The sequence below is a fragment of the Aquarana catesbeiana genome, linkage group LG02, assembly GCF_042186555.1.
Source record: "Aquarana catesbeiana isolate 2022-GZ linkage group LG02, ASM4218655v1, whole genome shotgun sequence".
NCBI classification, from domain to species: domain Eukaryota; kingdom Metazoa; phylum Chordata; class Amphibia; order Anura; family Ranidae; genus Aquarana; species Aquarana catesbeiana.
In genome coordinates, this window is record NC_133325.1 from 20,747,569 (window position 1) to 20,774,964 (window position 27,396).

Below are 27,396 nucleotides of genomic sequence, written 5' to 3' on the forward strand. Positions count from 1 at the left end.
CGCAAAGGACTTATAGTAGGGTATGGATAGACCATCAGGTCCCGGTGCAGACCCCTTTCTGAGATCCTTAATGACCCCCAATACCTCCTCTTCCGTGATAGGTGTTTCCATCCTTTGTTTGTGAGCGTCATTTAGCGAGGGTATGGGAAGGTCCTCCAAGAACTGAGGGATCAGTTCAGCAGTGGATGTAGCTGATCAGCTATATAAGTTAGAGTAAAAACCCTGAAAAGCTTCCAGTATCTTGGATGGGTTGGTTGTGGGGGGTTGACCATCTATCCTGATCTGGGGCAATGTGTTGATCTTGATGGGAGGGGATAGTCTGGCCGCTAATAGGGGACCCATTTTGTCTGCCTGCGAGTAAAATTTATGTCCGCTCCAGCGAATGGACTTTTAGGCCCTGGCTGTGAGTGATAGATTGAGGTCTAATCTGGCTTTATCAATGAGAGTGTTAGGGGTCTTGGATGGATCTTATTTTTTTTTTTTTACATTTCAAACTACACTATATTTCTTGAAATTTGCATGTTTCACCAATAATTTACAGATATTAATGTCTGCAAGAGTCCTCAGGAATAAACTGTCAGTAGTGCACACACAGGATAGGCCAGTTTCATACAGTGTAGTTTGCAGAGTACAGAGGATAGATATTGTGTCATCTCAGTGACAAACAAAACCCTGTGTTATATCATTTCTTCCATCTAACTAATATGGAAGATATTAAGTCCAAGTACAATCCATTAGTGTTTTAAAGTTCTTCTTTGAAAAATCCAAGTTTCGCTCGAGACATCTCTTTTCTCAGTTGCATGACCTCCCAGAACATCTGGTCAACATCCTGCTGCTTTACAAGTCCTTGATGAATGTACCGAATATATGTGAAGAAATTACCGTATTTATCGGCATATAACACACACTTTTTTCACCTTAAAATCGTGGGTGCCTGTTATATGCCGATCCCCACTAATTGCGAGCGATCGCCGCAATCGCGGCGATCGCCGCCGACATACACATAGCGTGTAGATTTTAAAATGGCGCCGCGGAGTTCGCAGGTTCTCGGCACTTCTCGGCGCCGCTTACAGTCACGCCCAGTCCCGCCATTGGACCTATGTTATGTCCATCATAGGGCGGGACTGGGTGTGACTGTGAGCGGCGCCGAGAAGAGCCGAGAGTACACTCGGCTATGTGTATCTCGGCTCTGCCCAGTCACTGTGATCTTGGCGGCGCTCGTTCAGCAGAGCCGAGTACCTGTGAACTCCGCTGCGCCATTTTTAAATCTACACGCTATGTGTATGTCGGCGGCAAAGCTGCACTGGGGCAAGGCTGCACTGGGGCAAGGCTGCACTGGGGCAAGGTTGCACTGGGGCAAGGTTGAACTGGGGCAAGGCTGCACTGGGGCAAGGCTGCACTGGGGCAAGGCTGCACTGGGGCAAATCTGCACTGACAAGGCTGCAATGGACACTGGGGCAAGGCTGCACTGACACTGAAAAGGCTGCAGATGGACACGATAAGGCTGCATTGATGGGCATTTTAATGTAAGTTTTTTTTTTTCCCTTAAACTTCCCTCCTAAAAGTTTTTTTCCTTAAAATTCCCTCCTAAACTTGGGGTGCATGTTATACACTGGCGCGTGTTATACGCCGATAAATACGGTACTTATAGAGGTAATCCTAAATGTACAACATGGAGAAATATAGTAATAATTGCTGGAGTCTCCAAGCTTAATCCTGTGCTTACAAGTCTTGGTTTGACCACTCAAAGCACATTTCTTTGGTCCTCCACATTCAACAGCTAAAGCTTTGACAAATCTTACAGGCTGCAGCCCTGCAGGTTCAATGCTCAAGGTGTTGTTTTCAACAGCTTCCAGGACAGCTGCAGCCAGCTCATTTTTGGGGAATGTTAAACAGGGACATATATCCTCTTGATACATTCTTTTTAAGAATGTACTTGTTCTGTCCATCAAAGGCTCTTCTTTCCACACTTTGAATTCTTGGTAAAGTGTTAAATCAACCTCTTTAGATTTCTTCACTATTGGCTGCATTACATTGAGGTCCATAGTGCTGCCACCCATAGCACTGCTAGTGCTTTTGTTTCGGACATGGCCTTTATTGAACGGAGCCTTCCCTCCGGGCTGTAGTTCTTTTGTGGGGGAAGTTGGGGATGTTGACAGAATAGACTTCAAAGCTGCAACTTCTGCCTGTAGTGCATCAATCTTCCCATGTGCTTCTTTAAGCTGTTTCTTTGCTGTGGCTTGTTTAACATTTGCTTCTCGTACCATTTTATGTGCTTCTTCAAACAGACTAGCTGTAAGCTCTTCTAGCTCCTGGCCAAGTTGGTCCCGCACTTTAGAAAGTCTCTCACATTCTTCATCTTTTAGTTTCAGCTCTCTCTGGGCTTTAGCAAGCTCCTTCTTTAGTCATTGATATCCTTTTTCTCTGACTTCTAGAACAGATGGACTCCGCAGGCGGGACATGCTGTCTGTACTCCAATTAAGCACATCATCTGGCCCGTCCACTACATCGGTCAGTGTTGCTCCCTGCAAAAACTCCCTCTCTGCACGGTTGCTGTCCTTCCTCTGACTGTGTTTGGGTGAACATGTCTGACATCCAGAGGTAGAACATGACAAAGTATCTGATAAGCTGGAGCTTCTCCCTGTAGCATTGCAGCAACTTAAGTGTCTTGGTGAAGAATACACAGGTTGTGTAGGTAGGTCGGATGCATTCAATGAGTTTTGTTGTGAAGGGTTTGAAGTGACACTTAAATGTCTATAGACAACATTAGGTGAGGTAGTTGGTTCCTGAGGCTTTACATCAATAACACCGACATCTGGAGTTGTGGGTGATGCGAGATTCACTTCATGAAATCCTTCCAAGGGATCACTAGCCATAGTATAAACATCATCCACACACCTGTCTGAGAACAACGGCCAATAGCCACAGGAGTCCTCCCCGAGACCGCGCAGCGCGTTCCCCACAAAGGCAAGCAGGTGGATGGATCTTTTTTTTGTAAAGCGTTAAGTTCGGTGTATTCCCTGTCTAACCGAGTTATGTCGGCCCGTGTGGAGATCTGAATACGCTTGCCCCTTATGAATCTTTATGCGTGGTCCAGAGCAGTTCTGGGGAGGTTTCCTCTGTTTTATTGAGTGCAAAGTACTCTTGTAGGGCTTTTTCAATTTCTGTGACTCTGATGGGATCAGATAGCAATGACTCATTAAGTCTCCAATGTCCTCTAGACCCACCCATGGCGCCTGTTTTGATTGTTATGATTACAATGGAGTAGTCCGATAGGGCCGACTCCCTGATGTGGGCTCTGTGTACTAATGGGAGGAGGGAGGATGGGGTCAGTATGTGGTCGATCCTCGCATAAGTGTTGTGGGGGGGCGAGTAATGGGTGAAGTCCCTTCTGGTGGGATTGAGTTCCCTCCAAGTGTCTGCTAAACCGTGGGCGTGAAGCATCTTTGCGATTCTGAGGCTTTCTTTTGTGGGGCGTGTTAGTTGAGACCGCGGGGGTTTAGACTTGTCTAACCCCCGATCGAACGATACGTTTGAAACTCCACCAAAGATGACCGTCCCTTCCAGTTTCTGAGTGAGGATGCGCATTAGTGAGTGAAAAAATTTAGCTTGTCCTCTATTTGGAGCATAGTAGGAGACCAGGGAGTACAGGTGGTCCCCCACCATGCCCTTGACCAGGAGGAACATACCTTCTGGGCCAGCATGTTCAGAGATCTTTACAAGTTTGCAGTTTTTGGATATTAAGATTGCAACCCCCTTGGTTTTATTGTCAGCGCTCGCTAGGGAGAACTAAAGGAAGTGTGGGTGGAGGAACTTAGGGCTATACCAGGAGGGAAAATGTGTTTCTTGCAACATGAGAATGTCTAGCTTGAGAGACTTGTAGTAGTCTAAAACCTTCCTCCTCTTCATCGGGGAGTTAAGTCCCTGGACATTGTGGGATGCTATGTGGAGTTCAACTTTGGGTCCATCAGCAATGGAGCAGATGGGGTGGAACGCAGCGGAAACAACCCTCACTTACCTGTAGACGCGTTGCAACCTGGACAGCATCGGGGGGATCTTCGCTCTGTCTCGTTGGGGTCTGAGTGGGCACTTACTTGGAGGTATGTGCAATATCTGAAACACAAGGTGAAGTTAGGCATATTGTTGTGAGCAGGGAGGAGGGAAGGGAGAAGAGGACAGATAAGAAAAGGTCTCCTAGAAAAGAAAGAAAGGATACGGGGTAGGAGAAACCCCCCGTGTCCCTAGGATAGCAATCAGATAATGTCTGGCCCTTCTAGACTCAGACAACCTAACCCCCAGAGACCAACGGGTGTCTAAGGGTTAGGCAGATGCGCAAGTGTTCCGTCACGAAACAGGGCGCCCTTCAAAGAACATGTTCCTCTAGGTAAAATAAAAAACATTCATATTATAACACGGTGTCCAAACAGCTTGACTGGCATAGGGCCCCCCACCTCCCCAGAATGCAATATCCCCTAAGCTCCCAAATCCCCTCTCTATCACAGCAGTGTCCATTGGGGGACCGGTCAGGGAGCCTTGCACAGAGTGGTTAAACTTTCCCTTAGGAAGGTGTGGGGAAAGAGTAACTATCGATCCGGAAAGGTTCAGCAGCCTTGTGACCTCCTTTCTCTGCTATGGGCAAATCCAGCAACAATAATACCACAAAAGAGAAAGGAGAACTGATGACAAAACAAAAAAAAAAAAAAAACAAGAAAAAAAATGAAAACTCAGAAAATGAGGCCCGGGTGGCTAACATGCCTTACTGTCCCTTACTCCCCTACTGCCCAAGCATCATTCATCTGCCCCAACCAGCTGTCCTCTTCTGATTACAAAGGACTTTTAGCATGCTAGTGCATTTAAATCTATTGTTGTAATTCATTATGCACAATTTATGAATGAAGTTCATTTGCTTGGTGTGAGATTCTGGCTGTGAGAGGTGGCCATCTGCGTATGTCTATGACAAAATTGTCTTTTTTAATTGGTGATGGTACCTGTCTCTACAGTGTATCTTCGGATTGGTGATTATTGTGATTGTTTCAATAAAATTTACATTTATATTTATAAAATTGACTACTGCATGTTCCTCACTGAAGAATTCCCCTTTTTCTTCTGTTTTTTGATATATGCTACTTGAATTCAGAGGAACACACCCACATTTGGTTGGTGATAGCAGCAGTCTCTAATTCATACAGACTTGGCTAACACCATCCCTAGTCTGTCTTAATAATACTTGAACGCAGAGTTTATAATGGTTCTTTTTTCACCTGTTTTCTTTTGGCTAACATGCCTTAAGGCTATAGGCACGAGGGACCCCCCACATTTGGGGGAACTATTCCTCTGGTCTCTTCTGCACGTCCGGGATGTAGGTGAGGCAGTCCAAATGAGTACTAGCTTCAGGTTAGGTTGTTGTCTTTGGCCTTCTTTGCTTTTCCTGTGGACCACAAGAGAGATTGAGGGCTGGTGGGTGTCGGTCGTTTGTTGGAGCTAGCACCGGCATTGGAGGTGTCCATCTCAGCTTCCTGGGTTATGATTTTCAGGTGCAAGAGAAGTTTCTCTCCTTCTGGGAGGGAGGAGAAGGCGTAATGTTTCCCCTTAACGGAGAACTTAACCATGAACGGGAAGGCCCATCTGTATTTTATGTCTCTGTGGGTGAGAGTGTGAAGTAGAGGTTTTAATGCTCTCCTCCTCTGGATCTTGGAGGGTGAGAGATCCGCAAACATCTGCACCTGGTGTCCCAGGCACATCACTTTGTGAGTAGACCTGGCCTGTCTCATCTCTTCTTCTTTCACGGTGTAATGATGGGGTTTGACAATAACATCTCTTGGGGTGCCATCTTTTATGGGGGGCCCCAGGGCTCTGTGGGCCCTGTCCAGCTCAAGGCGGTGCGGGGGAATGTTGGGAATCAGTTGTTTAATCAGGTCTTGCACTGCTTCTGGAACATTTTGTATTGTCTCCGGTAGGCCACAAATTCTGCTATTATATCTTCTAGACCTATTCTCAAGTTCGTCAATACGAGCCATGGCTAGGTCAAGTTGATCCTGCACAGTACAGATGTGCTTAGAATTTTGGTTAGTGATAGCTACAGTTTCCTCCATTTTTTGTTCGATCGTATCGATCCGGGCTCCTAAATTGATAAAGTCAGCCTTTAGATCCCCTGTGATTTTTGCAGCTGTTTGTGCCAGGCCTTTGTCCAGTAGCTCAGAGAACCTGTGGAAGAGGGTGTCCATGTGAAAGACAGGGTCTCTGGCCAGGATGTCATGAAGAGGGTAGCCCGTTTGTCCCGCTGCGTTAGGCCCCATGGGGGACAGGGAATAGTCATTTAGAGAGTGCTCGAGGAGGGATTCTGTGGAAGCTGGGGAAGGGGTGATGGCTGGTGGGAATCCCATTTGCCTTCCTGGTGGGAAATGTAGGGGGATGTGGGGTTGCTCTGACCTGTAGTCCGCCTGGCCTGTGGAGCATAGATCCTGTGTCTGTGGCTGTGCCTGTGCTGCGGTGGCCATCTTGGATGTCCTGGCCATTCCTGCCTTCTCAAATTATGGCCTCAGATTTTGTTTTACCGGAGCCCTGGTCTTATGGCGGTGTAGCCGGGACTGTGGAGAGTGTCTCCCGCTGATTTGAAGCCATTCGGTGCGCCGTGGACAGTGCTGTGGGCGCTGCTGTGTCATGAGCGAGCGGAGCTCTAGGCTTTAGCGGCCATTTTGCGAGCCCCGCGCATGCGCACTAAAATTTTTCACTTTTTTGTTATACTGCAGCCATTTGCTAAAATCATTTAAGTTCATTTTTTTTCCTCATTAATGTACACACAGCACCCCATATTGACAGAAAAACACACAATGAACTTAAATGATTTTAGCAAATGGCTGCAATATAACAAAGAGTGAAAACAAAGAGTGAAAAATACTTTCCGTCCCCGTTTACTTTTTATGATATGTATAAAATCTATTATGTACAATATAACTGAAATTAATGCAATATCTATCTATCTATCTATCTATCTATCTATCTATCTATCTATCTATCTATCTATCTATCTATCCAGGGATCTCCAAAGCTATGTCCCCTCCAGTCGTTCAAGAATTAAAATTCCGAGGGGCGTGGCGTCCGAGCCCATAGATGGCCGCTTAGCGTCTGAGCTCCGCCACCTCGCCGGGGAAATCCGTCTCCATCGGAGCATCTGGACGAAATAAAATCCTCCATCTGCCACAACGGAGCTCACTACACCTCCAGGGATGCCGCGGAGAAGAAAAGAACCGCCGCCACAGCTCCGCAAGCTGCTGGGGTTCTTTACCTCAGTGCGGCCTAGCCAAAATGGCGCCCAGACGAAGCGCGGTTCGAAACAGGTCGCATCCACGGCCTATCCTCCTGATCTGAGCGGCACCGATCCAGGACATCCACACAGCGGATCGTCCTCAGCGGCGTCCACACCGACTACCAGAAGCCCTGCTAAATCTAGACAGAGGACATCCGCTCCTCGGAATACTAGGCCGCTGCATGACATGGAGGTAAGCGCTCACACTACCTCACAACCACAGGCCTCAGCAGCCCCTGATCCCATAGAGGGATTTCCTACATCTGGACAGCCAGTCTCTGATACTGTCCTCAAGGAGATGCTAATGTCACTGAGATCATCTCTGCATCAGGACATGCTGCAAACAGTGCAAAAATGTCAGGCAGAAGTGCATTCACTAGGTGAAAGGGTAAATCAGATTGAGATTACTCTAGATTCACATGCATCCTCTTTCAATGCAATGGTGGATGCTCATACTACCCAGTCAGATGAAGTCTCCTGGATTAAAGACAAATTATCTGACCTCGAAGACAGATCCAGAAGGAATAACCTAAAAGTAAGAGGCATTCCTGAATCCGTCCCTGCACTACACCTACCACAATATGTCCAAGAGTTATTCACGGCACTGCTCCCTCAAATGTCTGCGTTGGAGCTCACAGTGGATAGGGTGCATAGAATACCTAAACCTTCCTTTTTACCAGACGATGTACCCAGGGATGTTCTATTAAGGCTCCACTTTTATAAAGCAAAAGAAGCCATATTGGCCTCCTTCCGCAACACTGATCAGCGCCCACCTCAATATGCCACTCTTCAGATACTCCCTGATCTGTCTAGACATACCCTTCAAAACCGCCGCAATCTAGCTACCATTACCAAAGCGCTACGCAACCATCACATACTTCACAGATGGAAGTATCCAGCTGCGCTCTCAATCACTCATAACGGTGTGAACACCACGGTCTCCACTATGGAGGAAGGCCTACACATCCTCAGACAGTGGGGCATACTGTCAGAGACCTGTCCGTCTCCCATATCAGTCGACCCTCCTTCACACATACAGGCAGACTGGCAGGTGGTGAAACGGAAGAAGAGCGATAAAAAACCGGCTCCAATACCGGATTGCTCCTAAGTGACCCACTCAATTATTATACTCGCAATACCCCGGCGAAGGCATACTTGGAAATATTTCCAATACCCCTCCAACCTACTGAACAGTGCTTATGGATCACGAATCCCCCTGCGGATTCTCCTATCACCCTGTAACCTTTCTTTTTTATCCTTTTCGTTTGTTCTGTTGCTTGTTTTGTATAGTTATTATGGATCAACTACCACCTACAGAGCCGTACCCGTGTATGCTATTATGGAAAGGATCAAACCAATCCTGCGACCAACCTATCCATCCTGAAAGACATTTCAGACGCAAAGTCATCCTGGTAAAGAAACCATCTATCAAGCGTGAGTACTACTCCACTTCATCATACAGCATACCCTCCCATATACGCGATGCCAGTTAAAATATTATCCATCAATGCCCATGGTTTAAATCACCCTGCCAAGAGAGCATCTCTTTGGAAAGACGCTGACTCTTCTCAATGCGATATTCTGTGCGTTCAAGAAACACACTTCCATCATGCAACACCACAAAAATGCTCTCAGAGAAATTTTCAGCACTACTTTTTTTCCAATATGAATGCGAAAAAAAGAGGGGTCATGGTGGCTATCAAAGACACTATATCATTTCACCTTCATTCCGAAATATCCGATATAGCAGGCAGATACCTTATTCTTATCTGTGATATAAATTCTACCCGCTATACTCTTGTGAATGTATATGTTCCCAATACCAAACAAATTAATTTCCTGAACAGGTTGATGAAGAAACTGAAAAAAATCCAACAAGGTTCCCTTATATTTTGTGGAGACTTTAACATTACCCCTGATCCCAGCATGGATTCTACCTCGACTTACTCAAAAAAATCTCCTTCTCTGAATTTTTTTCCTCAGATCGCATGATCTATTCGATAGCTGGCGCTGTAAACATGCTAACGAACGGGACTTTACATTTTACTCTCACAGGCATTGCACTTATTTGAGGATTGATCTGGTTCTAATGGACAAATGGTTGCTTCAAAAAGTAATCGATATTAAAATAAATAATATTACTTGGTCAGATCACGCTTCTATCTTCTTAACACTAGGAGACAATTATCCTACTAATGGGGCATTCATATGGCGCGCAAGCCCTCAAGTATTACAATCCACAACTACTAAGAAATCACTAGAAAGCCATCTGTCTGATTACTTCCAGATCAATTCCTCTTCCACAAATGACCCGTTTGTGCTTTGGAATGCCCATAAGGCATACATTAGAGGCATATTTATTCAACTGTCTACAAAGCTTAAAAAACAGAAGCAGCAGCGGCTTGATACCCTTTACGCAGATATCAAAGCTCTAGAAGACATAGACAAAAAAAACCCTACAAGCCAGGTTAGCAAAAAACTGACAGACCTGCGACACGCTCTCAGGTTAGAATTACTTCATTCCTTTGAACAAAAGGAACGACGACTAAAAATGTTTTTCTATTCGACTAGCAATAAAGCTGGCAAAGCATTGGCCCGTAAACTATGAGGCCAACGCTTCAAGACTAAAATACCTTTCCTCATTAGCCCTACTTCCAAACAAAAAGTATTTGACTCCCAAGGCATTGCCAATGCATTTAGCAATACTACGGGTCCCTATACAACCTTAACCATGACAACCATATTGTTCAGCCATCACAAAGAACTATAAATTAATTTTTAGAAAATATTAATCTACCCAAACTCTCCACTTCTCATATTCAAGCTTTGAATTCCCCTTTCTCGCTATCTGAACTACTGACAGTAATTGATACTCTTCCTATCAATAAATCTCCAGGACCAGACGGTTTGACAGGGGAATATTATAAGACTTTTAAACACTATTTAGGACCGCACCTTCTAAGGGTATTTGAGGCTGCTGCTGCTTCGTCGTCTTTTCCACCTGAAATGTTAGAAGCATTAATAGTCACCTTGCCTAAACCAGGGAAGACACCGGATGTCCCTCAAAACTTCAGACCGATTTCCTTATTGAATACTGATCTCAAGCTTTACACCAAAATGATAGCATTGAGGCTTATTGACATCCTCCCCACTATAATCAACCCAGATCAATCTGGATTCACCAAAGGTAGGCAAACCTCTGATGCTACTAGAAGACTAATAGATGTGATTCATACAGCCAGGAAACAAGGGACGCCTTCTCTGCTTCTTGCTTTGGATGCAGAGAAGGCGTTCGACAGAGTGCACTGGACATATCTCTCAACCACTTTGGAAAAATTTGGTTTTACAGGTCACATATTGTCTGCAATACTATCTCTATATACCTCACCATCAGCTAGGGTATACACATCTGGTATGCTATCTAAACCTTTCAAGATCACAAATGGCACCCGCCAGGGTTGTCCATTATCCCCTCTCATTTTCAATCTCTTAATAGAGCCCCTTGCAGCCAGCATTAGACAAAACCCTAATATACAAGGTTTTACTTTCAATAACCATAAACACGTCATAAGTCTCTTTGCTGACGACGTGATCCTCATGTTAACTAATCCGGTGTCTTCCCTACAACACGTCTCTCAACTTTCACATGACTATGGTAAGGTATCATATTATAAGGTGAACGAAACCAAATCTTATATATTGGATCTTGGAGTAGCAACATCTGATAAAACAATTTTGCAAAACAAATACCCCTACGTATGGGACTCACAAGAAATAACCTACTTGGGGATTAAACTAACATCCTACCCCTCACAATTATTTCACGCTAATTACCTTCCGTTAATACGTACATTGCAAATAGGTCTCCAATCCCTAAGAAAACACACATTGTCATGGTCAGGCAGGCTGGCTGCCTTCAAAATGCAAATCCTGCCACAAATACTATATATATTTCGTACAGTTCCCATCCCTGTCCCACGACAACACTTTCATACCTTACAATCCATACTTTCTAGATATTTATGGGATGGCAAAAAAGCCAGAAGTGCTCTAACCAAACTTCGTAAAACCAAAACAGCAGGAGGAGTTGGCCTCCCAATTTTTGCTGACTACCATCTAGCTGCAATCCTAGCACAACTAAGAGGGTGGTTCCCCCCATCCCCAACAGCCTCTTTGGAGTTCTATTGAACAAACTAACATACCGGGAGGAAACATCTATGATTACTTGTTAGCTTCTTTGCACCTACAGTCTAACCTTCTGACATCTCCCTCCCGACTCTAGTAACACTAAACTCATGGAAAACACTGATAACAACTAAATCCAGATCCTCCCCTACTATATCCTTGCCGATCCCTCTGTCAGCATTGGCTTTATTGATCCCAGACATACCCTTAAATAGATGGATAGCGAAGGGAATACATTGGATTTCGGACTTACATTCCGACACTAAAGTCAGTTCGTTCGACGCTCTACAAACGACTTATAATTTGCCCTCTTCGGAACGTTTTCAACACTTTAGAATTGCTACTTACCTCAAAAAACATAACGTCAATTATAAATTATTCTGGCAAATCCACGTATATCTCACAGCCAAACTTCCTCGCAAAGGAGGTATATCGTTATTTTACACTTATCTCCATGACAAAAACATATTCAACAAAACAAATTCCATGCTAGCATGGGAAAGGGATCTCAAAGATACCTTTTCCCCACAACAATGGCATAAAGCAATACAATATATCCTGTAATTAAACAATAAGACTAAAATCATAAATTATGCGAGCCAAGTCTCTGATTCGTTGTACTTATTGAAGCAGCGCTGAGTGTCCGATGTTAAAACACTTTATATAAAACAAATGCTGGAGAGACAGGAAAGTTTCAAACTAAAGATGTGGTCTGTGGTTATGAAGGTATACGTAGAAATCCTTCCACCAATAATGATCACCGCGTGAGGGGGTCGCCCCCCGTGAGATTGCACTCACCACAATTTTAGTAATCACAAGCCTTTGGATAATAATCTTTAAACTTGCCGTCTCCTTAGTTCAACCACCAGGTGGTGCAAGACCCTCTCGGTAAGTATAGCATAGGGAGAAAATGAAATGCCATATAGTGTAATATTGCTTAAGGATGTTTATTGAATAATACACAAAAACAGATTCCCCCTTTTTAAAAATGCGTACCAGATATAATAGGTTAAAAGAGCATGAAAAAAGTGCACTGTGCCTGTGTTATTCATCCCCCGGGAGGTGTTCCGGACTGCGCGCTGTATACAGCTAGTGTTTTTCGCTTCCTGGTTACCTTCCGTGGAACGCACACGTCACTTCTGGTAGATTACGACCCTGATGCGTTTCGTCACTTCCGGACGTTATCAAAGGGCGTAATCTACCAATCGTGAGGCCGGCTTTAAATATCAGTAATGGATTTAAACAGCGAATAAGAAAGGCCGATCTGCCAGCCACTCCCACTTCATGATCAATGCTCCCAGAGCTGTCAGCAAAGGAAGACTCTGGCATACGATGCACTAACACTGTTTTAAAACCAATACTACCGACATCACTGGAAAGATTACAACTCATATGTCTTACTTACAAATATCTCTCATACTTTTTACCTTACATACTTATGTCATATGTAGCGTTTCTATACATCACCTACGCATAAATAAGGTACCATAAGAGATATGGAAAATCAATATACCAGACATATGCTTATTCTTAATGGTGAGAATGTAATAAAATAAAATAAAATATATAGCATCCTCCCTTGTATTTTACCCTATACTATTACAATATGCTGTTACACATCAATGGTGCGAGCCTTCCACCTGGATATGAATGGATGTGGGTGGTTTATTTACATAAATAAACAAATTACTTAATAAATTTACTACATTGGTGGATTAATCTAATCTTAAAACATATTGAATAGGATTATATTATACATGGAGGATGCGTTACTATGGCTTTATATTTATTTATGAGAATCAAACTTCAATCCTTACACCTACTGTTCAAAACCAAATATAATCTAATAAAATTATAGAAATGGGTATGTATAAAATAATTATGTAAATAAATAATTAGATATATCAACAGGGACTGTATGCACTTACTCTAAGAAATAACAGAATGTGTGTTATGTATCACTAATAAAGCAATTTATATCTAGCTCTATGTTTAGGCCTCGGGGGGAAAGAACATCTACGGAATAAATCCACCGGGTTTCGTGCTTCGATAGTTCCCGAATACGGTTGATACCTCTCCAGTGGGTTTGGAGGTGCTCTATCCCCCAGAATTCCAACCCCTTGGGATCCCTGTTATGTTTCAACCTAAAATGCAGGGACACATTGTGGTCTTTATAACCATTTTTAATGTTGTTAATGTGCTCTGCAATCCTAATCCGTAACAATCTTTTGGTACGGCCTATATACATCAGGCCGCAGGGACACCTTAGAGCGTAAACTACATAAGTGCTATTGCACGTGATGAATTGCTTTATATCAAAAGAGCGATTGTTGACTGGAGATATAAAGTTATTGATACCCCTCAGAGGTCTGGTGACTTCTCTGCATGCTTTACATTTTCTGCACGCAAAGAACCCATTGCGGTCCCAGAACGTCTGTGGTTTTGGGGGGGGATCTAAGACTTTTTTAACTACTCTATCTCCAAAATTCATAGATTTTCTATAGATAAACTGAGGTACAGGTGGAAGAACATTATTCAATTTTTTGTCCATTAAAAGGATGTGCCAGTGTGCTCTAAAGATATCTTCGACTTCTTTATACTGGGAATGAAATTGTGAGATAAATCCCCATTCATTGTTTCGTTCATTTACTTTCTTAGAGAGTCTCTCCTGGCTTGGTTCTTGTAGACATTCTGTTCTAGGTAGAGCTGCAACTTCTTCTACCACTTTCTGTAGCGTCTCTAATTTGTATCCTCTAGCCTCTAACCTTTCTACCAGAATTTTTGATTGTAGATGAAATTCCGTGTCTTCGGAACAGTTTCTTCTCACCCTCATGAGCTGTCCTTTCGGAATATTTTTAAGCCATAGAGGGTGATGGCCACTAGTGATAGGTAGATAGCTATTCCTATCGGTTTTTTTAAAAAACACCTTGGTCTCTAATTTATCATTCTTTCTATATATAGTGACATCTAAAAAATTAATCGTTTCATTATGCCAGTTAGAGGTCAATCTAATATTATTATCATTGCAATTTAAAACTTGTAAAAACTGTTCAAGTGACTCTGTTGATCCTGCCCAGATAAAAAACAGATCGTCAATAAAACGTTTATAAAAAATTAGTTCCGGACGTTGATCTTTAAAAATTGTCTTATCTTCCCACTCTGCCATAAAGAGATTTGCAATACTCGGCGCGAATTTTGCGCCCATCGCTACGCCTCTCTGTTGTGTGTAAAATTTGTTGTCATACCAAAAATAATTATGACCGAGGCAAAAGTCGAGAGCATTCCTTAAAAAAACTTTTTGGTTAAAAGGTAAATCATCTCTTTGGCAGAGGGCCCAATTCAGTGCCAATAAAGCGTCGTCATGTTGTATAATGGAATACAACGACGCTACATCGGCTGTTACCAACAGAACCTGTGGTTTGTCCTTTAAATCCACCACCTGCAAAAAATTCAAGAAACTTTTTGTATCTCTCAAATACGACCGAGTATTCACTACGCTCTTTTGCAGGAAGCAATCCAGATACTGACCCATTCTTGCAGAGACTGATTCTATACTATTTACTATAGGTCTTGCAGGGGGGTTATTGGGGTCTTTATGGATCTTGGGCAAGGTGTATAATGTGGGTATGCGGTTACTTGCAGGTACCAGATATCGCCTCTCTTTATCGTTTAAAACCCCACTTTTCGATCCCATCTCCACAAGGGTTTTTAATTGATCTTTATAGGCTTTAGTTGGATCGTTCTCCAAGAGTTTGTATGTCACTTGATCAGACAACATCTCAATGATTTGGCCATGATACAACTCCTTCAGGAGTATAACCACTCCTCCTCCCTTGTCAGCTGGCCGTATAATAATTTCTTTCCTTTTTTCTAGACTGGAAATTCCTTTGCTGATATGTCTCATGTTTATTTCTTTCTTTGGTTTAAGATGTTCCAAATCTCGTAAGATCAGTCCTTTAAAGACTTCCACTTGATGATTTGGATTGTTTAGAGGATTAAACAGAGACTTATTTTTCAAACCACTATTGATCACTTCATTGGATTTATGTACAATAGCGGTACTAGGAGGAGGATTGCAACCTAAGAAGTATTTTTTGATGTTCAATTTTCTAATGTATTTGTGAACGTCAATAAAGACATCAAACTTGTTAATGGGCTTTTTCAAGCCACATTTGAGACCAAGGTTTAAAATATTAGTTTCTTTCTGTGTTAGTTGTACTTTGGACAAATTAAAAATACCCCCTACTCGGACCCCCTTCTTCTTTTTTTGGATTCTAAATCCTGCCCTACAGCCTCTGTATTGTTTTTGTCTAAGGCTGATTGCTGAGGGTGGTTCTTTTGTAGTTGCTGTTCCTTCCAATAAGGTGTTTTTAGATAATTCCAAGATTGTAGTCCTCTGTGTTGAGTCTGAAGTTGAGGGCCTCTGTATTGAGATGGGGGCTGTGGATTCCTGTACTGATTTGGGGTTTGAGGGTACGAAGGGGGTCTCCCTCTGTGTGGGGGTCCCCCGCGTCCCCTCCGCTGAAAGCCCCTCCCTCTTCCTAAAAAAGGACGGGTTTGAGGTTGATGATCATAGTGCTCTGAGTTTGTTTGGTACCCTTGTAATGGTTGAAATCTATTATATAATGGTACACTAGACAACCCAGGTAGCTGATGATCTTTATGATTATTTTCCCTTTGTTTACCATATTTCCTCAAACCTCTTCCTTTTCCCCCCCTTCTTTGTATGGGAGTAGAAAACTTAGGGGTGGAGGTTTTCGGAGAATATGTAATGTCTTCTACAAAATCATTTTCGTATACATGATGATTATTAGACATGGGATTGGGAATTTTCAGTGCTTGTGTAGGGACTTGTGATCCCTGAATAGGTCCCTCCGTGCCTTCTTTGTTACTGGGAACTGGCTGCCAAGAATACATGTGATTGGTTTTAAAATCTTCCAGATCCCTGTGATATTTTTTGATTTTCTTTTTTTGTGTTTCTTTATCTACTTTTTCTAATCTTTTTTGGACTCTATTGTTAAAATCAATGATTAACTGACTGTCTTTGATGGGCTCTAGTTGTTGTTGTAGGTCAGTGATTTTTAGTTCAATATTAGCCATATCAATAATTTTTAAATTATTAATAATTTTTTAAATTTTTAATAATTTTTTCTTTATCATATAAATTTTGAATACCATATCAATAATGAATTTAGAAATTATATTATTCTCATTTTATATATTTGGACATCTATTATTACATAATTATTTTATACATACCCATTTCTATAATTTTATTAGATTATATTTGGTTTTGAACAGTAGGTGTAAGGATTGAAGTTTGATTCTCATAAATAAATATAAAGCCATAGTAACGCATCCTCCATGTATAATATAATCCTATTCAATATGTTTTAAGATTAGATTAATCCACCAATGCAGTAAATTTATTAAGTAATTTGTTTATTTATGTAAATAAACCACCCACATCCATTCATATCCAGGTGGAAGGCTCGCACCATTGATGTGTAACAGCATATTGTAATAGTATAGGGTAAAATACAAGGGAGGATGCTATATATTTTATTTTATTTTATTACATTCTCACCATTAAGAATAAGCATATGTCTGGTATATTGATTTTCCATATCTCTTATGGTACCTTATTTATGCGTAGGTGATGTATAGAAACGCTACATATGACATAAGTATGTAAGGTAAAAAGTATGAGAGATATTTGTAAGTAAGACATATGAGTTGTAATCTTTCCAGTGATGTCGGTAGTATTGGTTTTAAAACAGTGTTAGTGCATCGTATGCCAGAGTCTTCCTTTGCTGACAGCTCTGGGAGCATTGATCATGAAGTGGGAGTGGCTGGCAGATCGGCCTTTCTTATTCGCTGTTTAAATCCATTACTGATATTTAAAGCCGGCCTCACGATTGGTAGATTACGCCCTTTGATAACGTCCGGAAGTGACGAAACGCGTCAGGGTCGTAATCTACCGGAAGTGACGTGTGCGTTCCACGGAAGGTAACCAGGAAGCGAAAAACACTAGCTGTATACAGCGCGCAGTCCGGAACACCTCCCGGGGGACGAATAACACAGGCACAGTGCACTTTTTTCATGCTCTTTTAACCTATTATATCTGGTACGCATTTTTAAAAAGGGGGAATCTGTTTTTGTGTATTATTCAATAAACATCCTTAAGCAATATTACACTATATGGCATTTCATTTTCTCCCCATGCTATACTTACCGAGAGGGTCTTGCACCACCTGGTGGTTGAACTAAGGAGACGGCAAGTTTAAAGATTATTATCCAAAGGCTTGTGATTACTAAAATTGTGGTGAGTGCAATCTCACGGGGGGCGACCCCCTCACGCGGTGATCATTATTGGTGGAAGGATTTCTACGTATACCTTCATAACCACAGACCACATCTTTAGTTTGAAACTTTCCTGTCTCTCCAGCATTTGTTTTATATAAAGTGTTTTAACATCGGACACTCAGCGCTGCTTCAATAAGTACAACGAATCAGAGACTTGGCTCGCATAATTTATGATTTTAGTCTTATTGTTTAATTACATGTTCAATTTTTAAAGTAGCTGCTTGAACCTGCTGCAGTTGATTACAGAGTAATTCCAAGGCGCGGATTGATGTGAGGCAGAGGCGGTTTAAATTGTCCACATATCTTACAGTTTTGAATACAATATATCCACTCAGCCACCAATAGCACCAACCTATGGGAACTCTCACATAAGATTATGCAGCGTTGGTACTTAACACCATATCGTCTAGCTAAATTCAATTGCTCCGCACCATCCACTTGCTGGAGAAATTGTGGGCAAACCGGCACTATCTACCACATCCTATGGGGATGTACACACCTGAAGTTATATTGGTCTCACATCCTCACAATTCTGCTTTAAATAACGAATTTAACTATACGGAATCCTTCATCCTTAGCTATCCTAAACATAGGTATAGAAGACATCCCACCACTACATAGACAATTCACTGTCCACTTATTCCTAGCGGCTAAATTAGTAATACTAAGAAAATGGAGATCGATGCACCCTCCAGACATAAAAGAGGCGATAACTACATTGTCTTTGCATTACACTTACGAAAAAATGCTAGCATCCATTAATGGACAATATGACGCATTTTTTCTACGTTGGCAAGGTTGGATAAAGTGGTATGATAATTATCATAAATAATTGCAACCACATCTGCTGATTTTTATTTCTTCTGATAAAACACCCATGACCATCCCTTTCCATATGGCTTCTGAAATGATCCTGTATTATTTACACTTTAGTTCCTTTTACTAGTTTCTAAATATACGCTGTTGTTACAAGAACGCTAACAGATATAACCTGGTTAATTCTGCTGTTAAAACAGAGGCAGGCGGAGGCTGTGCCTCGGTCAAGCCACAGTTAGCTCCCATATGGGGTGGCTGGCCGGGGCAGATAGCCCTTCCTGCTTCGTCTTATTCCTCTCATCTCAGGGAATTGTATTAAGAATGTAAAGACGTAAGTAAATGTTAGCATCTATGGTTTATATTTTGATGTACGATATCTACTGATATGTATCAGCATGGTGTATATCTTTGTAAACTGACAAAACTTGAATAAAAACTATTTAAAAAAAAAAAAAAAAAAAAAAGAATTAAAATTCCAATCATGCCTAGTCAAATTTGTGAATCAGAGTTCTACAAATGTTTCACCACTTGTGCAGATTCAAAACAGCTTGAGGGACTTATTTAGTATATGCCTGACCTAGGCCATAAGTAGATTGCCAAGACCTTGAAAAAGAGCTTCAGCACAGGGTGGTAAAGAACTTACAGCGGTTTCACAGGACTGTTTCCAGTGAGAACAGGCCTCGCCCAATGGTTAACCTAAAGAGTTCAGTACAAAATGTCAGCGTTATATACACAGTTTATGAAAATTGGCGTATGAGTGCTACCAGCATTGCTGTAGGTTGAAGGGGTGGGGGGTCAAGTCTGTCAGTGCTCAGACCATACACCGCACACTGCATCAAATTGGTCTGCATGGCTGTCGTTCCAGAAGGAAGCCTCTTCTAAAGATGATGCACAAGAAATCCCGCAAACAGTTTGCTGAAGACAAGCAGACTAAGGACATGGATTACTGGAACCATGTCATGTGGTCTGATGAGACCAAGATTAACTTATTTGGTTCAGATGGTGACAAGCGTGTGTCGCGGCAACCAGGTGAGGAGTACAAAGACAAGTGTGTCTTGTCTACAGTCAAGCATGGTGGTGGGACTGTCATGGTCTGGGGCTGGATGAGTGCTACCGGCACTGGGGAGCTACAGATCATTGAGGGAACCATGAATGCCAACATGTACTGTGACATCATAAGGCAGAGCATGATCCCCTCCCTTCAGAGACTGGGCCGCAGGACAGTATTTGAAAAGACACAATTCTTTACATGAATCAAGTTTATGATTCTTTTTATTGATGTTTTATAATCCCAGTTTTAACCATCAACAAAAATGATAGTTTATTTACTCCTCCCCTCATGTGACACATTTGCCACCTTTTAGGTGTTAGTAGGGATCATGGACCTTGGAATTCAAAAAATGCTATAATATTATCCTGCTCTGTCAATGAATTAGCAAGGTTTTAAATATTACTTTAGGCATCTTAAAATATATATTTCATAATTTAAACTAAGTATGTATGTTACATTAAAATTTGTGTTCACAGTTCATATTAAAAAAAATTCTATAAATTAGTTTTTAATATTTTTTTATTCATTTTTTTTTCATCTATTATCAAGATTACACGAAATAGAACTAATAAAGCACATTACAATGGTAAGTAAGGATTTTTAACAAGCAAGATATATGAGAAATGTATCTGTAGCACTGACCCCCGAAGGAGCTGCTGATATTTGATTGGGCCTGTACTCTGCTCTCACACCCCCTATGACTTGGCTCAATCCCCTTAACACAGCTGTGGTGCAGTGTTAGTGTAAAACCCAACAATAAAAAGACAATTGATTAATCACAGATTATATACACTTTACCTGTGTTGTCACCTGGGTATACACTGCTACACCTGTTTGGAGAATGAATAAACCTCACAACAGATTGTATTAAACCAAAATATGAGTTTACTAAAACAGGTTCAAATATCAAACACAAGAACCATAATTGGTATACAATTCTGACACAGTAATGAAGCAAGTAGTTGTGAATGACTATCACAAGAAAGTTACCTGGATTGCTCCTGCAGGCATGTCTCCAAGTGGGACTAATGCTCAGGCAATACAACCTCAGCACTGGGCACCTTCCCACTTCCAGCACACTGTCCAGACACTATAAAATTTGTAATATGTTGCACAGTATTTGAACAAGATGATATACCATAATAATATAATTATCTAGGGAGTCCCCCCTGTTTTATAATGCAGTCCAGTGTTTTTATTTTAGGATGCAATTTAATTGAATTAAAGATGTGAGCTTTGGTCTTCTGTCTTCTGCTAGCTATTGTGTGGCAGAGATTGTAATCCAAAAGGTTCAACAACAAAGAATGGCTTAGAATAGGAATTGGAACTGTTCTGGTGATGTAGCACCTAAACTGCCTCCGGTGTAACTGTCTCTAAACCTCACAGTGTTAGTTCTCAGTGGAGTATAGGCTTGAGGCCTGCTTAAACTCAGTCCAATAGAATTAATACTCCTCCGTAGAACTACAGGCCCCAGCACACTGTGGTATGAATCTGAGTGCACAAAGTGCATTAATAACTTTGGGCGGTCTGCCCTCTCACCCAACCAGGCTAGGAAGACTAGGGAACCTCCGCTGCGGTTGTCTCAATCTTGTTTCCCGCCAGCAGGTGCCGTCACACCGCTCCGCGAGATGAACCAGGACCTTCCAATGGCTCCGACAGGTGCCTCTGGATCCTTTCCGATCCGGTCACACACCTCTTCCAGCAAGCAAGTGTAAGACAGGGTCGCTGGTTGTTCCGCTCTGCACGATGCAGGCCGCGCTCTCTGGAGAACCTCCTCACAGCTCCTTGCAGGCAGGCCATGTGTCCAGAAGAGACCCAAGATGGCCGCGCGGAGCCTTTTACAACCTACCCAGCATGCAGTTCAGTCACTGAGTGTTCCTGGGTAAATCAGTTAGCATTGTGGTAGGTCAGTCCAATTCACAAAGTAAACATAAGTCACTTCCTATAGAACTCTGTAAATTTTTTTTTTTTTTTTTTTTTTATTGTTAAGTGATTTTTATTGGATTTTGACAGAAAGACAAATTATAAGACCAAGCATCAGGTGCATTTCAGATCATAAAGAAAAATAAAAGGAGAAGTACATGTCATTGTTACAGAGATATGTTTTGCATTATAACAACTTATACCCTAGAGTTACATCATCAACTAGCTGTAAACGGAAATTTCTAATATCAGATCCTACAGGGTCCTTGTTATTTCGGCCATAATGGGTGGGCCTTGGGTGTCTATCCCATTCAACCATCAGCACCCCTTCATGGGAGCACACTGTGCTGGATAGAGGAATGGGTTCCATTTACTAATGCCCTGAGGACCTAGAGAGGCATTAGCGAATTAGAAGAAATCAAAGAACATTTCGGCCCATTGACCAAATGAGTTTGGTGGCAAACACAGTTTGCTAAACGGGTAACATTTCAAGTTTAAAAAAAGAAAAAAAACATAACATAACATAACAATCCCTTTGGCACAGCCGCTGCTTAGGCATGATGCATAAAGATGCTATTATTCGTATGAAGGCCTCAGGGACAAACTATTAAGTAAAACTTTCTACTACAGTTCACTCCAGTGTGCATCCACTGCGGGAGTGAGTTCTATTCATGCCTGCCAGGTATGGAAAGTCAGGGAGAGAGAAATAAGAGAAGAAGAAACAAGAGACCAAAGAAAAGAAAAAAAAAAGGAAAGGGGGGGTTGGGGAAGGAGAGAAGAGGGAGGAGTAAGAAGGAGGGAGGTGAAGTGCAGAAAAGAGAAGAGTTTGGCCATCTGCTCGGTGCCCCCACCTCCAGTAGGGGTCTATTTCTAATAATTTGGATGTTCCCTTATTCCTATGTATTTGGACCATGGATCCCAAGTCCTCTCAAACTTTGCTGAGATGTCTAGTAAAGAGCTTACTAGTTTCTCCTGAGCCATTATCCATGACACTTTCCGTTTAGCTGCTATGAGAGAAACTGAGGGCTTCTTCCAAGCTTTAGCAAGGGTAATTTTGGCTCCCAGGAGAACGAAAAATACTAATTTCTGTGAAGATTTTGAGATCCCTGGAATGGGATGGTTGAGAAGAGCTGTTAGAGGAGACTTGGGAATGGTCCTACCTGTTATTTTGGATATAGCGTAAAATATTTTTTGCCAAAATGTCCTGATTTTAGGACATTCCCACCATATATGTATTATGGAACCTTTCATGTGACATCCGCGGAAGCAGAGAGAGGAGACCGAGGGATGCATCATAGCCAGCCGGGAGGGGGTCAAGTACCATCTAGTGATTACTTTTAGGCTAGCTTCAATCAGGGATATATTATAAATGCCCTTGAATGGTCTGAAGAAGGCCGTATGCCAGAAATCTAGATCCCATGTGTCCTGCAAATCCCTCTCCCATGCCAGCATGAACGTTGCTTTCTTATCTGTAGCAGCAAGCGAAGAGTAGATTAAGGAAATTCCCCCCCTCTGCTCCAGGCGTCCCCCACACCATATTTCGTATGGGGTGAACTGCGGTGGTTCAGGTTTCTCAACCCAGATTGATTGGAGAAAATGTGAAATTTGGTAAAACCTAAACCTCTCCGAATTGGGGAGACTCAGATGTTTAACACAGTGGTTGAGGGAGCACGGCCCCGCTGCGGTAAAATAGTTCCCGATCCGGTACATACCCCTATCCAGCCACCACTGAAAGGCTTTTATGTCCATACCCGGGGGAAATGCGGGGTTACGGAAAATGTGCGATAGATGTTTGCTGTGCGATACCAAGGAAGGGCTCTTTCTGAGAGTGTCCCACAACGTCAGAGATTGTGATAAGGAGGGAGACAAGACCGGGGGCCTAGCCTTTGGTGGGCACCAGAGGAGGAAGTCAATTGTAAATGTTGGTACTGCCTGTCTTTCCATTTCTACCCAATCAGGTCTGGCTGTTTTGGCATAAACAGTTGATATCTGTGCTAGTCTAGCCGCCTGGTAGTACCAAAAGAGATTTGGAAGTCCCAGTCCCCCCTTTTTTCTTGGGCCGAATAGGGTGCTTCTCGGGAGCCTATGCCCCTTCGATCCCCATATGAATTTTACTACCTTGTTTTGGAATGCTGAGAGGTGATCCTTCCGTATGGCGATCGGAAGCGCTCTAAAAATATATAGGAGACGCGGCAGCAGAGTCATTTTTACAGAATTTATTTTACCGAGCCAGGAAATGTGGTGTGGGGACCATTGTTTGAGATCGGATTCTAATTTTTTGTATATGGGGGGGTAGTTTTCTTGGTATAGCTGTTCAAATTTGGGGGTAAGATTGATTCCAAGGTATCGAATGCTGGACTCACTCCAAGAAAAGCGGAACTCCGCCTGCAACCGCGACACCAAAGCTGACGGGAGGGACACATTAAGTGCCTGAGACTTGGAGTAGTTAACAAATAAACCAGAGATCTGTGCAAAGTCTTCTAGGAGCTTACATAGCACTGGGAGGGAAGTTACTGGTGACGTTATGTAAAGAATGAGGTCATCAGCAAATAGACCGCATTTATGTGTTGTTGGCCCACAGTTCACCCCCGCTATGTCCGGATTAGTGCGTATAGCAATTGCCAATGATTCAATCGCTATCGCAAAAATAAGAGGCGAGAGCGGGCAACCTTGGCGGGTCCCTCTAGCTATTTTAATGGGATCGGAGAGTTGTCCTTGTAGTTTGATTCTAGCTTCCGGGCTAGAGTATAGGGAGTGTAGTAACCCTGTGAACCGTGGGCCAAAACCCCATTGTTGTATGATTGAGAATAGGTAAGACCAAGACACAGAGTCGAACGCTTTTTGTAGATCTAGAGATAGCAGCATTCCCTTTTGTGCCCTACTACCATCCCAGCCCGATTGCAGGAGGGAGACAACATCCACCGTTCTTCTGATTTGGTCAGGACCTTGCCTTCCCGGGATAAACCCCACTTGGTCCTTATGGATATAAGATCCAATAAAGGAAGCCAAACGGTCTGCCATCATTTTAGTCATAATTTTTAGATCGTTATTGATCAGGGATATGGGTCTGTAGTTGGATACTTCTCCCTGGTCTTTGTCTGGCTTTGGTATTACGGTTATGAAAGCAGCGTTCATTTGCGGATCCGGAGGCTCTCCCTTGGTTTTGAAGTTAATGAATTTAGCAAGATAAGGTGCTATGGTATTTGCTAAGGTTTTATAGTATGGTACGGAGAAGCCGTCTGGACCCGGAGCCGACCGCCTCTTAAGATTTTTAATAACTGCTAGAACTTCTGCAGCGGAAAGTGGAGCTTCGAGTCTATCTCTGTGTTCAGCCGATAGGGTAGGAATCGGAAGATTATTCAGAAATTTCGTTAGAGTTTGGGGGTTACTTGCCTTATGTTCGCTATATAGATCCGCATAAAATCCATGGAAGGCTTTCATGACCTTCAGTGGGTTTGTCGTGAGTGGTTGTCCCGCTAGTTTGATTTTGGGGAAGGTATATGAACGAGGGCGCGGGGAGAGACGGGATGCCAAGAGAGATCCAGCCCTATCCTTCTGGTAGTAATATCTTGCTCCTAGCCATGATAAACTTTTGTCCGCTTTAGCTGTAAGAGCTAAGTTTAATTCTAGGCGTGCTGCATCCAAGTGGGATATGGGTACTAAAGCAGGGTCTCTCTTGTGCTCCGCACATAATTTTTGGAATTTATTTTCTAGGTTGACTATGTCTATCCCGTGTTCTATTTTAATTTTAGCTGCTATTTGTATTAGTTTCCCTCTTATTGTGGCCTTATGAGCTGCCCATAAGGTTTCCGCGTAGATGTCTGCCATGTCATTTTGATTAAAATATTCCGTGATGGCCTTTTCAATTTCTACTTTCCAGGCGGGGTCAGAAAGGATGTTTTCTTTTAGTCTCCAAAGGCTGTACTTGTGGTGTGGAGTTTGGTTATTTAACAGAACACTTAACAGGGAGTGATCAGACCAGACCGTGTCAATAATTTGTGATCTTTTGGCTGCCGGGATCAAGTCATTCGAGACTAGCAGATGGTCAATACGAGCATAGGATTGGTGGGCATGGGAGAAATGAGTGCAGTCTTTTTTGGTGGGGTTTAACTCCCTCCAAATATCAGTGAGTCCTTGTAAATAAAACAGCTTAGCTATTTTTGAGCTGGTTTTAGTCGGACGGATGTTTTGGGCGGTTGGGGGTTTAGATTTGTCTAGTCCCTGGTCGAAGGCAACATTGGAGTCTCCCCCAAAAATTACAGAGCCTTCAAGCATTGGTCCGAGTGTCTTAAACATTGAGCTAAAGAATTTTTGCTGTCCTTTGTTAGGGGCGTAGTAAGATACTAGGGAATATAGTCTGCCCTCTACGGAACCCTTAACTAGGATGTACCTGCCCTCTGGATCTCGTTGAACCTTATGAAGCGTGAATTTGCAATTTTTAGATATAAGGATAGCAACCCCTCTGGTCTTGTCTTCCGCGTTAGCTAAATAAAACAATGGGAACTGAGAATGGATAAAGTTAGGTTTGTACCGGATCGGGAAGTGGGTTTCTTGGAGAAATAAAAGATCAATCTTGCGGGATTTCATAAAATCAAGTACTTTCCTTCCTTTAGAAGGAGAGTTCAGCCCTTGGGTATTATGTGTGGCTACCCTTAATAGGGAGGTCAGATTATCAGTGTCAGCCATGAAGCAGAGGTAGGGGTCTCACCCCCCATCTCTCAGCGCTTACCTGTTCCAGTGGGAGAGTGGGAACCGAAGTTGGGACCATTAGGACATCCTTTCGCTTCTTACTGGGTGAGTGGGTATAACCCAGCAGACCGCCAACTACAAGAAAATAAATAGTTAGAGAAGATAGTAGAGAAGAGATCATAGGAAGAGGGGAGGAAGGGAAGATCAAGTCCTCTCGGGACCTGTGTGAACAGTGATGGCAACAGAGCACACCTCTCTTCACAGTGGAGGAAGTGTCCAAACCCTGCTGACAGGGTGGATTCCTAACCCAGGGGACCAGTATCATCTGGTCCTCGGGATTAATGGAGGTGCAGCCTAACTGCCGCGACCTCGGCGCACCTTAGTTAATTACTGAATAATAAAACTGCTGATCGGATCTAGTCCGACCTGGGGAACCGAAGGGGACCCCGCCCACCCTTCTCTCCCCCACCTTCCTCCCCCCCACCCAGGACACATTTCTGGGTGGGTGAGGAGGGCTCCCTGGGCTATAGCCCATGCAAAATGAAACCCATTTTTGCGTCCCAGGCACAACATAAGGGGGAGTCATGAGTTCACACTCTGTTACCCTGTGCCTTGGAGGCCTAGCTCATAAAGTGGTGTTAAGGGTCGAGTTGGTTCACTTTAAAATACCTCGCTCCAGGTAAGTCCCATTAGGATTACCCCCAAGGGACCACCCCGGACCAGAAACATATGTGTGTGGCTTTCTCATTATGAGAGGATAAAGAGGGATAAGGTGGGGGAGAAAAAAGGGACATCACGACCCCTCCCTCCTCCCCCCCCTCACCCTGATCACAAAAATAAAGAAAATTTCTAGCACAGACCATCTAGTGCTGGGATGATCAAAGGAAAAAACACTCCAGCAATAAAAAGGAAAAAAAAAAGGGGGAAAAGTCAACCGGGTTCATGTTGGATCCAACATAGGGAGAAAGAGATCAGGGATAGTCCATCAAACATCTTCTTGACTCGAGGAATCATGGAGGTTTGGCTTCTTTGGGGCGCTTGTATTTAGGTTTTTCCCACA

The 27,396-nt window shown here is 42.8% G+C and overlaps 1 pseudogene; it reads right to left on the minus strand.

Moving 5' to 3' along the window:
• Positions 1–273: 273 nt before the first annotated feature.
• Positions 274–2,977, minus strand: LOC141129623 (rab-3A-interacting protein-like; annotated as a pseudogene).
• Positions 2,978–27,396: the final 24,419 nt, after the last annotated feature.